This window comes from Agelaius phoeniceus, chromosome 3, assembly GCF_051311805.1.
Source record: "Agelaius phoeniceus isolate bAgePho1 chromosome 3, bAgePho1.hap1, whole genome shotgun sequence".
Classification (NCBI taxonomy): domain Eukaryota; kingdom Metazoa; phylum Chordata; class Aves; order Passeriformes; family Icteridae; genus Agelaius; species Agelaius phoeniceus.
In genome coordinates, this window is record NC_135267.1 from 81,390,088 (window position 1) to 81,410,831 (window position 20,744).

At 37.9% G+C, this 20,744-nt stretch overlaps 1 protein-coding gene across 2 annotated transcripts in view; it reads right to left on the reverse strand.

Annotated features, from left to right (window-relative positions):
• CRIM1 (cysteine rich transmembrane BMP regulator 1) overlaps window positions 1-20,744 on the reverse strand; it is a 175,778-nt gene that overhangs the window by 127,217 nt on the left and 27,817 nt on the right. The window contains exons 1-2 of one of the 2 annotated variants that reach the window (XM_077175737.1): window positions 15,238-15,364; window positions 9,402-9,479 (exon numbers count right to left, since the gene is read on the reverse strand). The exons of the other annotated variant lie outside the window; for it this stretch is intronic. The gene's annotated coding sequence lies outside the window, so the exon portion shown is untranslated. Of the gene's footprint in view, window positions 1-9,401; window positions 9,480-15,237; window positions 15,365-20,744 lie in introns of those variants that run through there. 2 annotated transcript variants of the gene reach the window in all.

Genomic DNA, 20,744 nt, shown 5'->3' on the forward strand with positions numbered 1-20,744 from the left:
CAGGCAACTGTCCACTGTTCTCCTCTCATCTACCAAGCCAATCATATCATTATGGAAGGTTATTGAGTTGGTCAAGCATGACTTCATCACAGTGAATCCATGCTGACTAGTCCAGATGACTTTGTCTTCAGTAGTGTAGACCATTAGTCCCTTGCTTTACACTCCATTCTAATAAATTTTGTAATCATTCATACATATGGATCCCCAAACTATTTCAATACCAAGTGGAAGAATTGGTATTATATAAATTGACTTTTGTAACACTCATATACCACCCTACCAAAACAAACAAGCAGCTATTGTCTCCAAGTAAGCCTATGAATCTTTCTAGAAAGTTACCCAGAGCTTGACTTTAAAACTGCGAGTAACAGGAAAAATACTAATTTAAAGCTTAACCAGCCTTAACATTAATGAATTTTTTTCTTAAGTTTTAGCTTGCAGGTTCTAGATCTTTTGCACCTTCATCTTTAAAATCCATGTACATGCCCCATTCAATGGGATCTTTTGTCTCGCTACAGAATTGTAATAAAAATAGCCATAATACTTCTCTTTATACACTGAACCCACTGAAGAAGTTAGAATGAACTTTTCCAATTCAAAAAAATGTTACAAACACATCTAGGAACCTTTTCGTAAGAGCACAAGTTAGTTACCATTAGTAAGGTTCTTGAACTGATTAAAAAACAAGAGCTATGCACTAAGAGCAAGTCAAAACAAAAATAAGCAGACTGCACATCTAACACCAATACCTAAGGAAAGGTTTAGTTTGCTGCCATGCAAAAGCAATCTATAATTCAAATGACCTGTATTTAAAATGACCTGCTTAATATTCAATAATGAATATTAAATTAGAATAATTATTCAGATCTATTACTTCTGTCTCACTGTAACCATAGCCTAAGCAAAAGAGAAAAAGGAAAGATAATTAAATAGAAAGGCTGAAGGACAAACGGTCACTCTCACAAAAAGTGCAGCTGCCACCCTCAGATTGCTAGACTGTCCCACAGTGTCATTATCTCTAAATCCTTATTAAGGTCTTGCTAAGATACCAAATACAAATCATGTCACTTCTACATTTCCAATGTTAGCCGTCATGCTAACCAGATTTCCACTAATTATTTGCAGTTTCACATTGTTGGCATCCTGCACTTACTTTCTATATAAGTTGAACAGAAAAAGATGCTTGTTTTTAATCTGTATAACCCTTAATGCAATTTGAGATGCTCATCCAGGCTTGCATTATGGCAATGCCCTTTTAAAAATCAAAAAAGCACACCACCTCAAAACACACCATCAAACGCAGGCTGTCTTTCTTGCTAGCCACATTGATCAAGCTATTTAACTGCTATATTTGATCACAACAACTCAAAACAACAAATAAATATTGGTTTTTAATACATACTGTAGGTAAAATAAAGTGAAAGAACTATTCATGAGCATATGACTACAGCACAAGACTATGGTGATGGTATAATATTAAAATTGTTATCTTCTGTAATTCAAGATTCCTGTCCAGTCACATCAGGCAAATTTCAATAAAATTAAGCTTTCAAGGCAAACCAGCTTGTAAGTATGCACTTTGAAACAGTAGGATAGATGACAGGGCAGAAGAACAGAATGGTTGACTACGCTTCAAAAGTAGTCAACCATTCTGTTCTCCTGCCCTGTCAAAAAAAGAACTGAAGTCCTCAACAGAGGAGAGACTGGTAGGGAATTCATCTCATATTTAATAATCACAGGGAAGGTTCAAGCTTTGGCTGAAGATACTAATTCTTTGTGGAAGCAAAAGGTTCTTCAGAAATAGAACACTTGGGAACAGGCTATTACTACAAAGCCTTGGTGAGAAATTGCAATGGAAAAAGATGCGGTTTATTTTAGATAACTGATTTTTAGATTTATGTCATTTCCTTGGTCTTACTATTTGTAGAACCCTGCCTTTCTCCTGCCTCTGGAGCTGTACCAGCATTGGAAACTGCAGCTGGCAACAGTCTCAAGCCAGGCTTCCTATGGTTCACCACAAAGCAACCACCCTGTAGTGAACCATAAGCTGCAGTGCTGTGGGGCCGCTGCAGCAACCCAAGGCAGACTGCAGTCTCTGGGGAATTCTGCCAGGTTCCTATACAATCAGAAAAGAGAGACAACAGATCAACCTGTCAAGTGCTCATTAGTTCAGCTATGTTCTTCCTATATGGAAGTCAGGGATCCCAGAATGTGCAGGGGTATCCCCAGCAGTGCTCTGCTCACTCTGAGCTCACTGCACTTGTAGTACTCAGTGCTGAGTGAGCTATTCATCAATTAAAAAAACACTCAGCATTTGGTACAGAACATGAAGAAGATTGCATGTTTGCTGCGTCCAGTGTGTTGAACTCTTTCAGGTGAGATCTTATGAAAAAGAGAAAGTTCCCCTTTTGCTGGAGGCAGCTAACTATACCCAGCCAGGGGAAGCTGCCACAGTCTCAGGATGAGACAGCGGACAGGCAGAGACACAGCAAGCCCAGGAGATCCCTGAGAAGGCACACAACAGGAGAACAAACCAGCCACAGATGTGGAAAAGACAGCAGGATCTTCTCAAGGTCTCGGCAGGGATTTGAGAAGGCTTACCACAAATCAGAAAGCCTGTGAAAACTGCCTGGTTGGAAAGCAAAACTCTGCAAGACAGAATAGATCTGATTCTAAACCATTGATGTTAATATTTCATCATGCAGACATGAGTTCTTGTGGTATAAAGTTTGACTTCATATTTTGTACTCTTACATAATCTATTGTTAAAGTTAAAACTTAGCATTTTGTGAGACTTACTATAAGCATGGTACAGGACAGTTCTACCTCAAAGCATCCAAACCAAAAAACCTATTACAGCAAGTAGAAAAAGGATCTTTGCTTCTCTTTCCAAAATGTTAAAATTATTAAGAGCTTAAGTTTTGATGTTACAAACATGCAATTTTTTATCCAGCACCCTTGCTTTTATTACATAATCTGAACACAACTAGCCTGAATGCCCATTTTCAACTTAGAGTAAGGAAGGCCTGAATTTCAATTTAAAGGTTTTCTGGGAAAGAATGAGTTCTATGGTTTATGGTGTGTACTGCATCTGAGTATTTTCACTGGTTATTGCATCTGAGTAATCCTGCTATTAGTCTCTTCAATTAAGTTTCACTGGCTAAAATTATAATTGTCATTCTAAGCCGGAGGTCAGATTGGATGGTATCTTCCAGCTTAAGGTACAAGAATCTGGTGTTGGAAAATGCAGTAACCTGTAAGTATGCTGAATTCTACCAACTAAAACTATGTAGGAGATGAGGCATAATTAATGACCCTACTGGAACTACTACTCCAAATATAAGACCTCCCCTTCTTTTAGAGTAGTATCCAAGAAATAGGTGTCTGGGTTTCATTAATTTCTACTGTTTCAGAGTTAAACCTGTTATAGGCAGCACTATGTTCTCTACATTTGTACTGCAGCACAAGGTGAAGCCTGACATGATTAGCAACTTAACAGGAGAATCCTTAAAATGAGTACTAAGCATTTTCTCCATTGTGTCTTGGCTTGTCCTCTCCAAAATGTTCCGCTTGGTGCTGAAAATATTTCTCCTTCCATTCATAAACATTCTTCCAAAAATTTAGAAACTAAGAATTGGAGTATGATTTTAAGATGATTAACTATCAATTAAAATCTTAAGACCTCTTCTTAAGCAACCCCAGAAGTAGGAATTTATAATTATTGAGCAATGCAACTGCATGAATAATTTTACTATGTCCTTAACATTTAGTTTAAGTGCCAAATTTCCTTAAATGATGCAGTTTCCAGAACACTATTTTCCTGTAAGCTACTGCTAGATCTATGTTACAGTCCAAGTCAGAAAGTTTTAAATGGCATAAACTGTTCTTTCACATCCTAAAAATATGTCTGATACACACATTGAAACATACTTGCTTTAAAAACAGGGAGCTCTGAAACTGCAAAAAAAATACATTTACTTCTATGTGCAGAGATTGCCACAAGAAACTGATTATAAAAAGTAGGAGATACATGAACTAACAATTATGATTTATCAGAGCTAAAATGCCTATTTCTGAATTCTCAATATGAATAGATGCCATGTATATATATATTTGGAAAAACTAGTGAAGGAAGATGAAAACCTTGACTCTCAGGAGGGCTTCAGGAAAGATCTTTTATTCCAGGTCAAATGATCTAATTACAGTATGCCCTTCCAACTGTGTCCCAACGGACATTACATTGTTCACTAAATAATCAGTTTTTAGTCTCCCCTTCCCCTCCCTTAACAATTTCTTTCTCTTTTGCCTCCCTCCAAAATATAAGCAGCAGGGTCAGAAACTCCTGGTTTCTCTGGACATATATTATATACCTTACTTCTTGCACAACTCATAATCATGTGCAAGCATTAATATGTATCCTGCCACTTCCAGAACTGATTGCAATACAAAAATCTACTCTTTTAATGGCACAGTATCCCAATGTACTGGTACTGCAGCATCCAACTTTCTAGCATTTAGCATTGCCCTTCCTTATACTTATGCTGCTGTCCAATACCTCTATTTCAGCTTCTAGTGCACTTGAAGTCCTGCTTCATTATATTAATAAGTCTGTGTTAAGCAAGTGTTAATTACTCAGTATTCCTGAAGAGCTAAGTGAATAACTGTCAACATTAAAAAAACAAACTCACTTTTTGCCACCCTTCTTTCCTATCTTGCTTAACAGTATATAACTCATGAACTACCTATACAGCTCCTATCACCTACTTAATAAATCAAGTATGAAGAATTGTTGAAGTAAATTATAGCCAATGAAAACAATGAGGAGACTACAAATTACCAAGTCAATGCAAAAATCAAATGGAAGAAGAGCTACAAAGCACAGAGTTCTTCCCTCAAGTGTACACACAAGGTAGTAAATCTCCATGAGAGAAGCCTCAAAAAATGCTTTAATCTGAATCTTTTGCTGAGCAACTGATTGTAGGAAGTATTGCTCTGCCCTGCAGTGTTTATTAGTCACACACCCAGGCACAACACGGCTCTCTTGCTTGCCTTCATCATGTATAGCACATCGTCTGCTCAAAACAGTTAAAACTTTCTGAATGCTTGAATTTACTAGGAAAGCATGAAAAGATAGTTAAACTTTTAGACAATAGTTGTCATTTTCTTTCATAGATTTTCACATATGCTGGAATAAGACCAGTTCCTTGTCAATGCCAAAACCAATACAATTAGGACTGGTACTAAGCAAGTAACTCCCAAACACTCATGATCTGGCCTTTTGTTTGTATTACTGATAAAATTTATCAAATTATGCTTTTCTAAAGCTCTTAAGTGTACTTCAACCATGAATATTTTTCTCCATACAATGTCATCAAGGAAGAAAATGTATCATAATATCTTGGGAACAAAAACCAACTACAATAATGCTTTTCACTGAAATTTTAATACTGAGTTTTAGAAAAGCCTCTTCCGCTCTTGTGTACCTGAAAGATAGCTAACTCCCCTGTTGCAAATATTTATTAAAATTTGCTGTCCCTGTAAAAAAGGCTAAAGTTTTTCTCAGCCTCTAGTGTAGACAAATTCACACATTCAGTATACAATAACCAACAGTCTAAGCAAACCCAACCTTTCCCAGGCACTTCCTGAGTAATTTGTATAAGCTCAAAATAAAGTGTATGTGGACTTGGGCTACTCAGAGACAATTGCTCAGACACACTAGGATGACAACAAGAAAACCAAAGCTGTATTTGAAACTGGTAGTGGAGGTAAAAACCACAGGGACTTCTGAAGGCTACAGTGACAGCAAAAAAGAAGATTAAGGAAAGAAGAGCAGCAACCCAATGAATAACACAGTAGACTACCAGCCTCAAAGCATGGTGGCTACAGCCTTGATGGCAGCAGGTGACCCCTTACTGGCAGTGCTGCTCTAACTGCTGGCTCCAGGTGCCTGACTGGAGCTACAAAGAAAGCAGCAAACAGTTCTTCAGAGAGATGCCCAGTGGGAGAGTGGGCCCAACAGAGTCACAACAAATTGCAGCAAGTGCCACTCCAGTTCAACACATGGAAAACATGCTTCACAGAAGTGTGGTCAAACACCAAATCTGTCTGCCTGGAAAGCAGCCTGCAAACAGAACACTTTCAAAATGTTACTTCAGCTACATTTACTTCTTAGCACTAAATAATCTTCTGTGTTATGTGTGAGATTTTTCTTGAACAAACATCATTTCAGCCCAGTGTAGTGGGTTACAGTGGGCATTTCTTGTTTCTTAGGAAGTTGGCTGCATGCGTCATCACTTAAGACTTCAGGATTGGGTTTTGTTGTGGGTTTGTTTTTTTTTTCATTTTTAAATCACTTTGCAGTACTTCTCATTCCATATCAGTCACCAACTATTTTCTACTGCTTTCTGCAAAACTTCAAATTTTTCCTAACTAACCAGTTGTCTTTTCTCCCTTACTCTAAGTAGGATATATATCTGAAACAATTTCTGGCCTCAGAGTATTTTTTTTTACTTTGAGGTCTATGCATAATTTATAACAATCACCATTAGCTATAATCATCTAAAAGCTATCAATTATTAGCCAGATTGCTAATGGTTCCCTGTGCATGCAATGGAGTACCAGTAACTATGGCACTTCCATATCACATCACGCACTATTTTATTGTTAATGTCTTTTGATCATCTCCATATGGGAAATTTCACACATAAATAGAAGTTATTCACTGTATCCATATAATTCCTTTGAGGAGGAAAATCAGGTGTTGCCAGAGTAGGGAAATGCCACTTTTCCAAATCGTAAGGGGAAAGGTAGAATGGGAAATAAAAGCTGCACAGAAACCTACAAGAATATTACCACTACAATTTTCTGAAAAACTCAGAGGAGTAGGAAGAGGGAAGAAAGCAATTAAGCAGACTTTTCATGTTTTCTAAGAAAAATGAGAAAATAAAAAAAGGACTTGTCTTGCATTGAATCTGTTTGCTTCTTCTTGCAGCTGACTATAAAGCCCTTTGCTCCCAATCAGAAGCAGTAAGATGGCATGGGTACCAACTAGATATATCAAAGCAGAAATCAATGCTGTTTACAGCTAGAGCTACTAATGGGCATTCTCCCAGTAGCATCAGTGCAAGAGACAAACTGCTCGGGAAAGGGTCACTGTGTAACTTTCAGCAAACTAAGGGCTAAAGACATACGTGCCAGCCTTTAACACACTCCTCATTTGACATGTGTGGCCAAAGTGGTTCTTTCTCCTTCAAGACATCTGAAAGTGGATACAAGTTAAATACATATGACTTTTAATAGCTCCAAGAAGATGCCAGTAAGTTCGCAGTACTAATTCACTATTTTCTTTTCAGCTCCAATAACCTCACTAGCATTGCATTAAAATCAACTGTGGGATAACTCCACTTATCTTCAGAGCCCAGTAAGCCTGGCCCTTTAGCCTCAACTCTAATAACTTGGTTATTAGAGACACTTAAATACATGAGCACACTAATTTCTTAAAGATACATAGCAGTTTCTCAGATTAAGAAATTGAAGCAGAAAGAATAGCTCTATTTCAAAGGGCTCAGGAAGAACCCTGCCACACTTACAGAAAACTTCATGTATTCTGTCTTTCTATACTTGCTGAGCTACCAGACTACATACATATAGAGCTGAAGTTAAGAAAGTCAGATCAAGCATTAATATGGTTTTAAGGCACTAATATGCTTTCAAGGCATGAAGGGTGGAAATCTATGACAGCACAACAGTAATGTTGCCAAAAATAACTCTTGCAAAGTTGATGACAATAAAACCAAGGGAAGTATTAAATTATGAATCATCAACTGATTTTTAAGTAAAACTCTTTGAAGGCAATGCTTCTATGTAGTTGAAGGTCAAGTAAAAGTTTGACATTTGCAAAGTTTACAAGATTAGTTTATATTTACATATTTAACAAAAAGCCTAGTACCAAACCAAGTATATCTCATTCTCCAAGTATTCCCATTCTTGTTAAAGTACTGTTGAAAGATGCAAGGAACAGCAATTTTAATTCATAACAATGCTTTATTCTATCCTGTAGAAAGGAACCATTTATCCTTGCATACTCAAGACCCTAAGGCAAACTCATATGATACTCATTTGTAATCCATCTGTCCTCCTGCTTTGCCCATAGCTTGTTTTTGATCACCATGTAGATTCCAGCAAATAATGTAAAAAAATTACTTGGCTAAGCAGATTTCTTTGTCAGCATAACTACCCTACCAACTCTTCTCAAGGCCTTCTGGACACTTATGTTCTGAAAACACAAATTTAACCCAACTCATTGCCCACTCAGAAGGATGGCAACCATCACTCAATGAATGAGCATTCCACAACTTGTTTTTGTGATTACACCTGCAAAAACACTGCAAAATTTACCTGTAAAGCACTGTAACTTTCCCTGTTTAATGTGACCAATTTTTTACCATGTGCTATCAATGCCTTATGAAACTTATCAGGTAGCCAAGGGCAATCAAGACAATTCTTGAAAGCTCTCCAGTAATTTTTAGTGCCGGCTCTGGCACAGTAATCATGCTCATGCACTTTACACTGAAAATCAACACCAAAAAAACTGCAATGTTGATGCTGTACATAAAACTAGTAATTTTCATCACATAGCATCAAGAAGTTCAGAATAATTTTCAACACAATCCTTTTCAATGCATTGGGAAGTCACCTGCTTTTCAAGGCTACCCTAATGGCAAGACATACCAATTTTGAGTGGCACCACTCATTTTGCTCAAGTACAGATGGAAGGTAGCTGTCAAAGACAGATAGCTGTCATTTTTTCAGGCTTTTCTTCCTCTGGTTACAAATACATGTGCTATTTTATTGGGATTTACTGATACCTATATATAAACACCAAGTAGTCCATCCTCAAGCCTGTTTTACCATCACCCAGAAATATTAAAGATTTTAAGAGTACTGGAATGAAACACATCATTCCAAACACATGTCAGAGGCAATTCAATTAATGAACATATGTTTGCCTACAACATCAAAATGCTGTACGGATAAACAGCAGATATAGCTTTAAAATGCCTATATTCCTTTTGCATGGAAACCATGCTCTTCACCTGCACCAAAAACTAATAGACTTCCTAGCATTGTATTTGAGCACTTTTAATCCAGAAATACATGGAAATAACTGGTACTCTAAAGCCTTTCATATTGAGACTGCCCTTTGCACCCTCAAAGCTTGAAACAACTATTCTTAGCTACTCTGACATTCTGAGTGTTTAAGATATGCCACTAGGTAATATAGAACATTTTCTGGGAAGCCTCAGGAATGGGCCTTTTTCATCCAGAATCAAACTTCTTTTTCCAGAACAATTGCCATAAACTGGGAGGACTTTTATGGGAGGGGGATAATTGTTACTTACCAGTTATCCTCTTTATTGCAGTCTTCCTCTTCCTCCAGCCTACAACAGAGTCCTTATACTAAGAGTTACGGCTCCCACCTACCAGGAAGCAAAAGAATTGTCAATCAAGGTCATCAGGGAAGTACCAACCTGTGCACTTGTATCTCAGCCACACCTCCATATCATGGATACCTAAACTGCATGTGAAAATCCAGAAAAATCTCCTCACCAACCCATAATGAAGAAGAAAAATGGAAAGTAACTGCTTGATGCAATAGGAAGCTAGAGAGAGGCATTGGCTTGTTGGTATCTTTCTCCCCTGCCACATATTTCTTACATAGGAAACTGCTGACAAAATCAGAGAGAAAAGAAAGACTGCTGTAATGCACACTTGAGACACACATCCAAACCTGTGCTATCTAAACACTAGGGGAACTGTTGAAGCTTAGTGGAGTGTAGCAAGTTACACAGGAATAGAACTTACTGCTATTACAGACACTTACTGGTTTTGCTATGGTAAGAACAGGAGCTATTAGCCAACAAAACTTCAGCTGTCTGCAGTATTTAGCTGCATTGGCTCCTGCCCTTTGAAGACAAAGGATATGAAAGGACTTATGCTTCCCTACTAATGCAATCTCCAGAGAATGATCACACAGAGATTATCTCCTATATATCCCCTATGCATCACTCCTATATTAAACTATTCTGTCTGTACATGTGTACCAGTACGTTCTTTGATTGCATTGTATACACAGAGCTTTTTAAAAAGGGCCTGGACAAGCATGTTATACTTACCTATTCCTTTTGTTGGAATTTAGGAAAGTATCTGCAAAAATTGATCTAATCTTTGTTCTGAGGGGGGAAAATTATCAATTCTCAGAAGTCTTTGAAGAGGAGGAATATAAAATGTATTGACTAGTGCAAAACACTGTTTTTAGGAACTGTGTGAGCTAATTTAAGACAATTTACCTGTCTAAAATGAGGACACATGACAAAGTTGTCATAAAATTTCATGCTTCTAACATGCTTTTTACAACTATTACAACTGTTTTATCAAAAAAGGTGGCTTTTATTTTAAAGTAAAAGTGACAGGCATCTCAGTTGCCAGAGTTACTGGCATTATCACATTTGAAACTTAATCTTTGTGGAATTTAGAGGTATAAAAAGCTTCACTACAGACAAGTGGTTGATGTGATGATACATAAGATGATGAGAGAAAACAAGAATGAGATCATCTTTCTATTTGAGGTTCACCTTCCTCTGATGTTAACTTTCTTTACAAGAAAGTTTCTCTACATAAAGTTTTTGAAATTCCATCTTTTAGGAGCTGAGAATCAAAAACAACCCACTGATTCCACAAATGATATAAAGTTTTCAAGGACTGTCACATTTTACTATCTTTTACAGAAAACACTCTCTAACTCAAAAGCCTCAAAGAGCTTTTTATTTTTTAACTCTGTCCATCATATTACATGTAGTTGCAAGCATCCAGGAACTACAGCTACCTAGGAAGGAGGAGTGAAATGAGAAACAATAGTAAATGAGAAAAATTGTCATTATCTGATAAAATAAATTAAACCACAGAAAACACCCTGTGTAGGAAATAAAGACAACACATCAATGAAGTCACAACTGTTAGAATTATTGACCTGAGATACCTGTCAAGCTCACTTCACTCAAGGTAAGCATGGCTCAAACAACACCCTAACACCAAGGTGTTGAAGGAAAGAGTTGGAGGAATCTCTTCTTTACAGACTGTCAAGGAGTATATTCCTGGAGGGATACTCACAGGGCTAGCTCAAAATGTTAGCTGGAAAAGCAGGCCCACAGCAACTTCATGTGGTTCAACAAGAGCAAGTGCAAGGTGCTGCACCTGGGTTGGGGCACCCCTGGTATCAGCACAGGCTGGGGATGAACAGATGGAGAGCAGCCCTGCCCAGAACTGGGGGTGCTGGTGGGTGAGAGGCTGCACATGACCCAGCCATGGGCACTCCCAGCCCAGAGAGCCAAACGTGTCCTGGGCTGCATCCAGAGCAGCGTGGGCAGCAGGGAGGGAGGGGATTCTGTCCCTCTGCTCTGCTCTGCTGAGAGCCCGCCTGGAACCCTGCATCCAGCTCTGGGGTGCCAGCACAGGAAGGACTTGGACCTATTGGATTGAGTCCAGAGGAGGGACACAAAGGGATGGAACACCTCTACTATAAGGAAAGGCTGTGAGAATTTGGTTTGTTCAGTCTGGAAAAGAGAAGGCTTTAGGGTGACCTAAGTGCAGCCTACCTGAAGGGTGTCTACAAGAAACATGGAGAGGGACAAATTAGAAGGGAATCTAGTGAAAGGACAAGAGGGAATTGCTTTAAATTCAGAGTAGGTTTAGATTAGATACAAGAAACTCTGCAGTGAGAGTGGTGAGGCATTTGAACAGGTTGCCCAGGGAAGTAGTGGATGTACCATCCCTGGAAGTGTTCAGTGCCAGGTTGGATGGTGGAAGGTGTTTCTGCTCAGAGCAGGGGGTTGGAATTAGATGATCTTTAAGGCCCTTTCCAACCCAAACCATTTGGTGAATCTCTGATTCTATGAAAAGGTCACAGTTTCATTTCTCCAGAAAAAGAGAGATGTATGTTTACATTTGGGCCTCTGTATTTTTCAGACAGTGCTTAAAAAACACTCAATCAGAACTATGGTAAAACATTTACCAGCAAAATACAAGAAGAAAAACCATGGCAAAGGAAAGTTAGGAGTTATATTAAATGGGGAACAAAACAAGCATTAAGCTGGTGTAAGATCAGGAGGAACATAGAAATGTACCCAATCTTCCTGCCATTCCAACACACACATACACACAACTTCGATGAAAATGAAGAACCTTTGCTTATGGAATTAGCTAGGATAACTGAAGAGGAGCTAAAGATTCCCAGTTTGAAGTCAGAAGCTGAGTACCTCCAAAATTTTAAAGCTTAATAAAACATGTCTCTTTAAGCATGAAGACCAGCTGGTTAAAAAAAAAAAAAAAAAAAAAAAAAGAAAAACAACATACTCCAAGATTTTACTGAAGATTTAACCCACACTATCCAATCAAAAATCTTGACACTATGCAATCAAAAATCTTGTATGCACTCTACAAATAAGTGCTCAAAACACCTTCAAAACCTAACCAATGCTTCTAGCATTGCTTTAAGTGCTACTCCCACTCACACACTGCCCATCAATATAAAAATTAATTACAATAACAGAAGGAACATTTCTTCACACAGATCCACTGACCTAGAAAAACAAGCTTGTAAGTGGGCAATAAATAGTGCAGTTCTTTACCCTGACAGACTGTACCTTGCCACTATTCAGTATCTATCTCATCAAATGCTCTCTGAACACATTTGTAAACCACCAGGCTGCCAAAAGCCCTCCAACAGGTATTTAACACTACAACGACTTTCTAGGATGGCAGTATCACTTCTGTTAGATGTCATGTTTCTGTCAAAATCAAAAGCACAGAGTCCTTAAATTCCAAATCTACAGCTGACCTTTCTGCCCCAGAGAATTAATACTCTTCCCTTTGCTCAGTTTTTTCTTCTGTACTTTTCCCTGCCAGTGATTCATCATCCAGTGAGACAATTTTGCTTACAAGTGACACTCTTCCACTTGCAGTGACAGGTATTCTTCTCAACTGCTCTCAAGCAGCTCAAGCATCTTGCAGCCTTCTCAAGACTGTCTTATCCTCACCTAGCTACAGAGCTAGGCTTTTATTTAGTTACTGCCTTCTTCACCTTCTCCCTTTTCCTCTTCTCAAAACTGCCCATAACTTACACACACTCAGTTATCTTCTTCAGTTACATTATTAACACTTTTTTTCCTAGACCTTCCTGTGCACCACACCAGCTACCACCACACTTCAGAGTGTGTATCAAGATCTTTGATACTCACACAGACCTTAAGCTGTCATCTTTATAATCTATTTAGTTTCTCCCTTCTGTTTTTATATCTGAATCATCCAATTTTTGGCCACACCACTGTCTGTCTTTAGTCAAATTTCCCATCAACAGGCATCCTTGCATTTCTTACTCGATCCCATTTGAGCTTTCAGTCCCTTTACAGGTTAACAAAATCCACATACACAGTGACACTTGCCTGGTATCACTTCACATCTTGAAGATGGGCATTTCAGGCCAAAAGCAGTTCATAAGTGAACTCTTGTGAAGCAGCATCTGTCTCTCAATATTCAAATAGAGGGCCTTAAGTTTTCTGTCCCTTGAACTTATCTGTCTCATAGCTAAAATTAACTCGGAGTGATGGAAGCCCCTTAGAGCCTTAAGCTCCAAAATGCTACCTTGAGACAGCATGGCATTTACTTCAGTCCTTACTGGGGTTAACAGATGTTTCTATGAATGTTTAATAAAAAGATTGTCACAGAAAGCCTGTTTGCTTCTCAAGGTTCACTATTAACTACATCAGTAATTCTAACATGGACAAGTTTTACCAGGAATGACAGCACCAGAAAAGCAAAATGCTATTTAGTGTTTTCAACAGCTGTGCAGCAGAGGGGGAAACTAGTACTTCAGAAAGTATTTTTGCTTTTGTTAATGCAAGCAAAATTTGTAAGATAAGCAAGCAGAGATTTGCTTAAAATATAGTCTGCCAAGCCATTAAGAACCATGTTTGAAAACAATGAAGGGAAACAAGGATTCCAGCCTATACTGATGGAAAGTCTGCTATATGCAGCTCCCCCCAAAAAAGGAAAGAAAAAAGGAAAGAAAAAAAATAAAAGTGCACAAAAGTTCTAGGTCTCACTGGGATAAAATCAATAGTGGTCTAAGCATAACTTCCACAAAATTTTTCAGTCAATGGCAAACATCTAACAGCTGAAGCTACTCCAAACTATGCATCTGAAGGTGTCTGGAGTTGACAGAATAAACGAATTAAAAAGTGTATTTGGAACTTTGGTGGGGTAGGGGTAAGGAGGGTAGGGAGGATCAATTCAGAGCTAACAAAACCCAAAGCATCTGAAAATGCCTGTGTAAATTTTTCCAGAAAATTGCCACAATGAAAGTTTCTCTAAAATAAGTTACAAAAATCTGTTCTGTTACTGAAGGGCTCTCTTGGGCTTACAAAACCAAAGTTTAATGTAGAGCAGCAGTAGTGCATAAAGCGTACACAATAGAATAGAAATTAAGGATGGGTAATAATGGTCAAATTTTAAATTTCCACTTCCAGTGATATCAAGGACACAAATTATGCTATATAAACCATGTCAATATTACCTTATCTTATAATGATAGCACTTATCAGCTAATTGGTTACAAGAAATGACAGGGTGCTCACTCTGTCCCAACTGCAAATTCCAACTAAGTCTATAAATTTGAGTTTGCATTTGCAGTTAACTAAGCACGTGGACAAGAGCAGTTACAATTTAACCAGATAACATTCACCTACCTATTATCAGATCATGTATCCCCCCCATATCTTAGAGAGACAAAATAAATCTGACTACAGAAGGATTCAAAATGGTTTTTGAGTGTAACAAATACTCAACATAGTTAGCAAATCACCAGCAGGACTTAAGTGCAGATCTAAGGCATTGTCATACATGCTTCCATGGATACTCTTCCTGTGAAAGGAACAGGAGAATATAGCCTAGGGAAGAAAGCAAGTCAAGACAGGTAGCAGGCTAGAGAAAGTAACTTGTATTGTCTGAAAGAAATGGACAACTCTAGATCCAAGATAAGAGATGTATTAAAGACAGAATTATTAACTTATCATTCAACTTGAAAAGCAAACATACATTTTCATCTAAACAGTAGCCCTATTTCAGGACTGCTAAAATTAAAAGATCATAGACAATGTTTTTCCAGCTTATTAGTACACTTACCAGCATTTGCTGTATAGACAATTTCATTGATGAGTCAGTTGTACTTCCTCTCTAAAGTGCTTTGAGGGGAGCTCAAGTGCATCCTCTTCCTCAATCTTTGAAGTGTTTACCTGTACCACCAGCTTTGAAAGTAAAAGGCAACAGGCAGGCAATGCAGAGGCAGGAATGAGGCTGAGTACAATAGTATATTACTTAAAAAATATTTTGGTGTTGCTTTTCAAATCTTACAGGGACAGACAGTCCTATTTTTTAACTGAGATTTTAGATACTATTTAAATGACACCTCTTAAAATTAACATTTGAGAATTCAGTCAGCAATATATCAGTTGACAAGAATATAAGAACAGATAATCTGAAATCATACACATTATATACATAAATACATAAAGCAAACAAGATTCTTTTCAGCAAATAAAATCATTGGTGTGTTATAACAAAAACAATTAGAAAACTCCCAAAATTAAATAAAACAGCATCAATAGTGGGAACTAAGAACTAATGGGAGCACATTGTAATAGGAATGTTATGAATGTTGAATTACAAAAAATTATTACATCTGTATAAACGTATCAGAGAAAAAAGAATTCCAACAGTGATGGACATACTAAAGGTGAAGACTACAGCTGGTAAAGGTTTGTTCACAAAGTGGGGAAGAAAGGAAGAGGGGAACTACCAAAGAGAGAAAAATTGGGATTTGCTTAATATTCACATCAAATATTTTATATTCCAAAAGTGACTAGTGCTTCTTATATAACTTGGAACTTGGGGAAAATTAAGAAGTTGACTTTTTTTTTTCCCTTCAAGTCTAACTGGCATACAGGCAGGCTGCACAATACTAGAGAATCTAAACATGACTATGCAAGAGCAAAAGACTGAAAATTAAGGCAGTTTAGATTCTATCTCTTCTTTATAGGGAAGATATTAAAGGAAAAAGACAGTGGTTGTTACTTCTCCTACCTTGTCCAAATATTGGCCTTTTCTTCGTTTTGGGATGTTTTAGGATTTTTTTTATTGTTTTGGGGGTTTTTTTAGTTACATATAATTTTAGAAATATTTATTACTAAAACAAACTTTAGATTTTTTTTCTCTTGACCATGAAAGTATAGAAATAAAAGTATTATAAACAGTGATAAAAACTTATCCTGTACTTCTACGTACAATTAGCCAGGAGCAATTTTAGCATAATATTGAAGTGGGAACATTTCATGTTTCTGGGGAATACAGCACAGAACAAAGCAGATGTCTTGACTAGAAGAGAAAGGATTTTATTATCAGAAACAATGAACTTCTCCCTAAAATGTTAATCCTAGAGGTAAATTAAGTAAAATGCAGGAATATAAAGCTCCCTCAACTAGCTGAGAAAAAGTCAACACAAATGTTAGCATCTAAAAAGGAAAGTGACTACAGTTAGAAAACTGTAAGAGCAAAATGAGCAAGAAAAGTAGAAGGGAGTCAGTTACTATCATGTTTGTTTATTTAACAAGAGGAAGTTTCCAGGTCAAGCTACCTACAATGTAACATGGATTGCAACAACTCCTATTTGCTACATCAGAAGCTTCAGTAGTGAAAACTGCAGTGCACCAATACTGTATTTTAGTGAATGTTTGCTTATGTTTCAGCACCTGTTTTCCAAGCAAAAAGGATGGAAATATGGCAAGACAACTTTAGTTTCCTCTGCAGAGATGCTTCAAATGGATCAGAAACTGAAAATTTCTCATTATTGTCTAAAAAGCAAGTCAGGAAAGTTTTTACCATCTATCCTGCTTCCCCAGTTTTAAAATTCTTTTTCCACTACTATTCTCTTTAAGCTTTACCCTCTGTTTAACTGCTATTTCAAGTTCTATAGATTAAGAATAAAAAACTGAAATGCATTTGAATTCCTATGTGGTCAAGACATGTGGTGGGGGCAGGTGAGTTGACTCAGAAAAAGATCATCACTCCTTCCACTGCTGCACCACGTTCACTGTGGAACAGTAAGAATTGTAAATATCTAGATATCCTCTTACACCACAGACAGTGGAAGTCTCAATCACATCGTTATTTTTGGACATTAAAAACAACAATCTATTGATGAACTTCTAAACAAGAGAGAGAAAGCTGTATGACCTGACTGTACCTGAGAGATACTTAATGTATTCCACAGATCAAACATCTGCACGCTTAACATTCCTTTTGCTAAGTCTTAACAGAACAGTTATAAGGCAATAACCACTAATTGCACTTGAAAGATGATAATTCTACCATAATCTTCTGGAAAAGAGGTCAGCACCTTCATACACACAAGAAGAATGCCTCAAAACATTTGGAAGGCATGGCTCCTGCTCAGCACATTTGTTCTTGCATAGTTCTTTGGGTCAGCACCAGCCCCACTACTGCAGAGCAAGATGAGCAAGAGCATCCTTCAAGTAGCTTCTGCAGATGCTCGGTGACAGCAACTGCAGTCTGTAATTTGTGTCCCATCCTGTCCAAACAGGACCACACAAGGAAGTGCCACAGAACTGCTCTTGAGCACTCTGTGATGCCCTTGGATCCAGCAGAACTTTGTCAGACTCCAAAAGTTACACTGAGAAACACAAGAGCTATGCTCCAAGTTATGGTAATTTGGCATGTGCAGCATTAGTAATAAAGGGCTAAATACACAGCACTAACTCTTACAATTGCCTCTTCAAAAACTACCTGAAAGTGATGCTGGGTTTAATGGGGTAGTTTTATTCCAAAGAAAATTCCCTTTTAAGGGACTTACCTTTTCCAGTGCCAATGAATCCACAGGCTCAACACTGATGGAAGCCAGGGACTGCAGAGCTGATAGACTTAATCCACCTGCTAAAAAGGATCATGCTGGAGCTGGTAAGAACCAATGGCTGCACAGTCCAAATCTAATTCACTTAACACAGTGTGGCATCTCTAGAGAACCTTACTGCCTAGCTTCTTGGCCAGGCAGAGTCACAGAAGCCCTCTGAAACCAACAGCTGAAGGTCACTGAGGCCCCTAAGGGGCACAAGACACACCAGAGCAATGCATCACTCCCCAGACACACTCTCGTAAATCAGCAGAAAAACAATATCCCACATCAAGCTACACTGGAGAATTAAAACATTTGCAATCCCAGCTAGCAATTATATCTACCATAAAACAAAAAATGAACTGCAAGGATGAAATTAAATTTCTTCATGCAGAAGTCAGCAGAAAATTCATTCAAACCACAGCTACAATCTGGACATTCAAACAAGCATTGTCAGTTTTTTCTGCATCTTGTTTCAGGAAGTCTAAAAGGATCATCATTATCATTTCAGGAATTTCTAAATAAAGTTCACTGCACTCACACAGCCTCAGTATGACCCTATACAGGAGGACAAACAGTGTTTTAAAGCCAAGCCTCTTTTTGAGAGTGTCACCCAATCTCATAGGCAGATATCACACAGTGTTTCACATATTTCAAAACAAGGTCTAACATAACCCAAGGCTGATGAATTACACAAGATATTTTCCCTCACGGTTGATTTCCAGTTCTTCTGTCTCTAAAAAAAAAATCCCATCAAGATCCCATGCAAGACCTCTACCACAAAGGGAAACATCTGTTCAGTATCTTCAGACAATTATGTCTATTGTCTCATCAACAGGACAGATATACACCATTACCTCTAATAGTGCTGTTCTTAATGCATCTTCCACAGCTGCCTTTGGAATAGTATTTTCAGTGTCTCCACACGCCCGCTATGTTTCCTTTCAGTCACCCCCTTCACCAACACTGAACTCTTCAGCATCTGGGGTCTGCCAAAGCTGCTTAAGGAGTTGATTTTCTTTCTACCTCACTGCAATAGCTTCACCACCACTTCCAAACAGTCCACAAAATTGGGATGTTACATCCAGACATCACCGCTCCTTTGCTCAGTACAAACTTGCTGTCATCATCAGTTCAGCATGCTATGTTTCCACAGTCTCAAATGACAGTAGCAAGATCCACCAGGCATTACACAAATCTTGTGTGTGGGAGCTACCAAGTTGCAATGATCAGCCATTTTCAACATGTCACAGGAAAACACAGAGTCAACAAATTTCCTTTCTGAAAGGAAGATTGCTTTCTATGCACAAGTTTTAAAGTTCTACTTAAAACTAGGAAAAACAAAACAATGTAATTTATAACAACCAACCTCAAACTTTGAAGAAACACCATCTTTCCTACTGTATGATGTAGGAAAACAATAACTTGAGCATAACTTGGAACTGGAGGCATATTATGCATAAATACCCCTGGCTGTTACACCACAAATAAAGCCCGTTGAATGATCTCCATGGTATTGGTTTGTAGGTAGAAATCATACAGAGCTGATGACATTAGCAGGATACAAAAGAAACTATACACCTAATTCTCAAACACCAAGATGCTTCAGGCATTTCTATCAGCATAGTGTGCTTTTTAAAATATATTTAAATTAAAAACAGATGACTTTTTGGTATTTGAGGTTGTTATTTCAATTTACCTTTCTATGATAAAGAGACTGAGAGCCAAAGTAGCACCTTTCTGAACACTTCTTTTTTTTGGCTGAATTTCTTTCCCTCACAGTACATCCTTCAACACTTTCATACACGTTTCAAAAAGAAACAAACACTAGTAATTTTAAAAGGAGCTGTAAAGAAAAATGAGCTTCAGAAATGTGTGCAAATAAAGAGCTTTTCAAAAAAGGCCATGCTGCCTGCAATCTGACAGCCCAAAATCTCCTTAAACAAAAAAGACCCACCCAAACCCACCTTGTCCAGATTGGAACAAGAGTTACATCTAACACTACCAAGACCACAAGTTCACAAACATACCTACCACATTCCCAAAGTGGTACTGCAGAGCTGGACAGTGGCTGCAGCAGCACTTGCATTTCTTATTCAGCTGTTCAGAGCAGATCCACAGAGAATGAAGGAAGGAATGAAGTATTCATGAGGTGTGGGCATGCCCAGGAAGATCACCAGAAGCAAGGAATGATTTGACGCAGGGTAGCGGGAGAAGAGATAGTCAGAAGCAGGATGCACTAAAAAGGTGAAGAAGACTGTGCACAACTGACTGGAGCACTGAAAGAAAACTAAGGTGGGAAAAGGCCATTTGCATGCAAACTTCTATTTGAACTCTCTGAGAAATAAGAGACTTGTACAATTCCTCCAAGACACTACATTCAAAAGGTGATTCTCTTTCATGTGATTATTCCAGAAGAGCAAAACAAAGTTATAAACTAGCCAATATTTACCCAAAAAATGGAGTAAGCTGTTATCCCTTCATATTTCTTTATAGGTGGTCAGAAACATCTGAATAAAACTTCCCTCACGTAACACAGGATCAGCTGTATACAAAATGCTGAGTAGATATTACACTGTGTTAATTCTAATTAACAGATTGATTACAGATTAAATGTTGATTCTAATACCTTTTGAAATCCCTAATCAAATTGCTTTGAAATCTGACACTTCAGTTTTAATACTCCAAATTGAAATATCTACGTCATGTTCCTAAAATCCAGCAC